The 4,722-nt window shown below is 39.7% G+C and overlaps 1 pseudogene; it reads right to left on the bottom strand.

Annotated features, from left to right (window-relative positions):
* Positions 1 to 1,574: 1,574 nt before the first annotated feature.
* LOC119888013 lies at positions 1,575 to 2,777 on the bottom strand (annotated as a pseudogene).
* Positions 2,778 to 4,722: the final 1,945 nt, after the last annotated feature.

Genomic DNA, 4,722 nt, shown 5'->3' with positions numbered 1-4,722 from the left:
GAAATGTATCTCAAGTGTTAATTGAAAATTAAATGTAAAAATGAACACAGCTGTATGTATTTCGAAAAAAATATCACAAGCCTGAGGTTTTTTGGAAGAGACAAAAAAAAGTAACTCACTTGATTAAATCATGCATGACACATATTGCCACACATATTTAGATATATTTACACACGGAATATCAAGATCATTTTTAAACTTTAAGATTTTGAAAATATTTTAAATTTATATTAGAACTTTTTGGCCTTAATTCTAAGCGGTATGTGTGGAGAAAACCAGGCACTGCTCATCACCTGTCCAATACAGTCTCAACAGTGAAGCATGGTGGTGGCAGCATCATGCTGTGGGGGTGTTTTTCAGCTGCAGGGACAGGACGACTAGTTGCAATCGAGGGAAAGATGAATGCGGCCAAGTACAGAGATATCCTGGACGAAAACCTTTTCCAGAGTGCTCTGGACCTCAGACTGGGCCGAAGGTTTACCTTCCAACAAGACAATGACCCTAAGCACACCGCTAAAATAACGAAGGAGTGGCTTCACAACAACTCCGTGGCTGTTCTTGAATGGCCCAGCCAGAGCCCTGACTTAAACCCAATTGAGCATCTCTGGAGAGACCTGAAAATGGCTGTCCACCAACGTTTACCATCCAACCTGACAGAACTGGAGAGGATCTGCAAGGAGGAATGGCAGAGGATACCCAAATCCAGATGTGAAAAACTTGTTGCATCTTTCCCAACACGACTCATGGCTGTATTAGATCAAAAGGGTGCTTCTACTAAATACTGAGCTCTGACACTTTCCATCGCAGACTGTACGCAACTCTACCAGTCCTTCCTGTCAGACGACCCCACCGTCTCAGCACAGATCACGGATTGTCTCTCAGCCATATCCACATGGATGAAGGCTTGCCACCTTCAACTAAACCTCTCTAAGAACTCTTGGTCATCCCAGCCAAGTAATCTATCCATCATAACATCAAACTAAACGTTGGTTCCTCAGCGATCACTCCAATTATGCATTTGACAGCATTTACATTAGATAATATGTGCATCCAGAGTTGGTGGGACAAAACATTTTCTGATACGACGCCTTTATCGCCAAGACAACATCATTTTCCTGTGCCATCCAAGCCACTGTTTTCTGATGTTACACTACAGTTAAAGTTTGTTTATGTTTAGGTACAAAAACAATCGTGGAAAAAAGAGAGCACCACTCCATGGATTAACAGTTTATTTAACCTCAGAGAAAACTGTTTACATAAAAATGCAAATATATGACCATCAAAGAAGACATTTGAGATTTCACATAATATGACCCCATCACCAAATCTCTACCGAAACTTAAAATGTTTAATATTAAATATATAGAGGCAAAGTTAAAGCAGTATAGTATACTGTGGATGTGTGTATTTATTCCTATTTTCTCTTGAAAAGATATAGATAGGAAAACAAAATACACATTTTGAATTATAGAAGATAACGATAAAAGATCTACACTTTAAGAGAAAGAAAATATCACAACAACCTCAGAGAATAACAAACAGTCACTGTGATCTTGCATCTAGTCATCATCAGTGATTCAGAAAAAGGAGACAGAAAAACTTGTTATTGGCCACATCCTCAGTAATCTTGTGGTACTTTGTGACTAAATTCAGTGTGGCCACTTTTCCCAGAAAGCCATTCAATAAACCCAAAGAAGATATATAGTGTAGACTTCTTTAAAAGTATTACACCACTAAACACAACGTGAGTGAATGAATAAAACATCTGACACCAGTGAGCAGAGTGGGTTTCAACACTTAGAACAGATGAAATTAAACTTGTTATTATCCTGCTTTGTGAACCACTGATGTTGTCCTCCTCTGTCCATGGCTCCTGACATGCCACAGTCATCAGTCTTTGCTCCTGGGGCCCAGTTTGTATAGTTGACAACATCATTGCTGACCCAGAACCAGAAATCCAGAGTGCAGGTGTAGCGCAGTCCCAGCCAGACGAAATCAGTTGAGGCGTTCTTGGCTCTCTCTTGGACCCATCTCTGCTGGTGACGGTTAGTGATGGAGACCAGGTCACTGTAGTTCTCTCTGCAGTAATATGAGGCCTCCTCCCAGGTCTTATTTTCTTTGATCAGGATCACTTCATCTGTCATGGAAGAAACTGAGACAAACACAGGATCATACCAGCAGCTTTGTTCAGTTAGTTGTTGGGAACACTGGGATCCAATATGGATCTTCAATACTGAAATAAAATGTTTCAGGTTTAAGTGACTGCTTGTGTGTTTGTGGCTAATGACAAATATCTTTAAATATGTTAAGAACTTCTTAAGTAAGTGACATTTTATTTTAAAGGAAGCCATGTCATGCTCAATAATAACTAAAATTGTCAATTAACGACTACTTTTAAAAGAAAGTAAAAATATATAAACAGATGTAGCTTGTGTACATGTAGCTGTGACACAACCAACACAAAAAGACTGTGTTTCAACAAAATTAAAATAAAGTATAAATACTGTAGATTCAGACGATTTTCCAATGTTGAGACAGAGTTTGCAAAACTCACCGTCATAGCAGAAGAAGGGTTTTTTTCATGCAGTCATCAGAGCTCCATTTTCCAGATCCATTTAACTCAGTCATGGCACATTTATTATGTGGCTATTCAGATCCCAGTTTCTGAAAGAGAAACTGCTCCCATCTGACCACATCCAGGTGTCTCTGAACAGGCCGATCCACACCACATCCAATCTGTTTACAGACTGGATGTCTACAGCGAGTTTTTGTGACATGTCTTGAAACTGCTTTAGTCCACTGACCAGGTCTGTGTAACGCTCCCTACAGTATTCTTGAGCCGCTGGCCACTTCTCTTCTCTTTAATCAGATGTATTTGTCTGTTGCATTATTTTCTGTGGAGTAAACAGGCAAACTTGCATGACCTTATAGTGTACATGTACGTCTTTTGAGCAAATACATATTTTTAGCCATGCTAGTAGCGTCATGGCTCCGTGGATGGTAATGTTGGTTGAGACTGAAATATCTCAAAACAATGAAATGGATGGCCTTGAAATTTTGTGCAGGCATTTATGGTCATCACAGGATATATTGCAATAACTTTGATGATCCTCTGACTCTTCATCTTGCTCCATCATCAGCTCAACTTTTTTTCATCAGTTCAGTATTTTGGTTTACGACTAAAACATGTAAAACTAATGACATTCCTTTCATCCTAAGCTGTGCTTTGTGTTTAATGCTAATTATTAAATCTAACATGCTAAACTTAGATGGTAAACATGGTGAACATATCTGCTTATTATCAGCATGTTAGTATTGAAAATGTCAAAGTGTCAGGTGTTAGCGTGCTGACTTTAGCGTGTAGCCCATAGCACTGTAGTGCCTACAGCTTCTCAGAGCCACTCTTATTGTTGTAAGTAAATGAAGAGATGAGATATGTCACATCTGAAGATAATGTTATATGATCAAATATTAAATTTAGACAGTAGGGATAACACATATTCTCACCATCATAACAGATGAAATAACTCTCATGTTCACAAGACCCATCTCTCCAATTGCTATCCTTCTGTATAACACACAGTTCTCTACTCCTCCATATCATTCGGTTCTCCCGAGTTCCAATTTGTCTCGCTTTCATTGAACTCCACTCCTGGCATAGACCAGTGCCACGTCCTGTTGGATTGTGTTTGGTTGTACAGCCCAATCCAGGCTTCTCCTTGCTGCACTGTAGTGTCACTGAGTCTCTCATGTCTGCCATGTTAGACACTGTGGCCAGGTCATATAATTCTCTCTGCAATACTTCTGGGCTTCACCAGGTCTTCTTCTCTCCAACAAAGTGATACTCATAGAGATGACATGCGAAGAAGGACCACTGACCTAAAAACAAAGGACATACTGTAGTGACTGAGCTGACAGCAAAAAATCTAAATCCTGATTCACACCTACTACTTACTGTCACAACTCTGGACGTTTATCCAGCTTTTCCCTGCCCCCTGCCTCTTCCCCCTTGTATATGTGTGTTTGCATGTGTTGTAGGCACGGCTAACCTCTCCAGACACCTGGTTCTCCACATCTGGCTTCAATCAGCTCATCAACCCTCAGGTCAAATACTCCTGCCACTTGTCACCAGATTGTCTCTGTGGTACAGTGACTCGGTCTTGGACGTACTAATTCAGAGAACCTTCTCACTTAAACCTCTCCCTCGTGTCTGTGTCTGCTTCAGGGTCCAGTTTGTGATTTTACTTTTAATTTGATGAAAGAGTGAGCTGTTCAAATGTTAAACGAATGCATATTAGGTTGGTCAAATAATGTTAGCAAATAAATGGTAAATGATCCACTTACCCATCAGAATAAGCAGAAACAGACTCCACTGCATCTTTGCTCTGTTAGAGGAAACTGATATTTAGTGTGCAGAGAACCAAACACAATGATTTTACCAAATTGTGTCAGTTTAAAGAAAATACATGTGAACACTTAACTGTATGTCCAGTTTAAAGTAAATAAATGAATAAATCCTCTGTCTCTGAACAGCAGTTTGATAAGGAAGCAGAATGGAGGCAACATGCAAACTGAGTTCAGATTCATTCATTATTGTCCTCAGTGGAGGAAAGTGTTTTCACAGTCTGCACAAGAGCACCTTCAACATGAATGTGACACACAAACGACCCATAGTACACATATGCAAATAATGTAAACATCATTAACTTGTCTGTGAGTTGA

This window comes from Micropterus salmoides, unplaced genomic scaffold, assembly GCF_014851395.1.
Source record: "Micropterus salmoides isolate LMB-PRFRI ecotype aquatic unplaced genomic scaffold, ASM1485139v1 Ms_hic_scaffold_4678, whole genome shotgun sequence".
Lineage (NCBI taxonomy): Eukaryota > Metazoa > Chordata > Actinopteri > Centrarchiformes > Centrarchidae > Micropterus > Micropterus salmoides.
The sequence above is the reverse complement of the archived record's forward strand: the minus strand, read 5'-3'. Positions and strand labels throughout refer to the sequence as shown.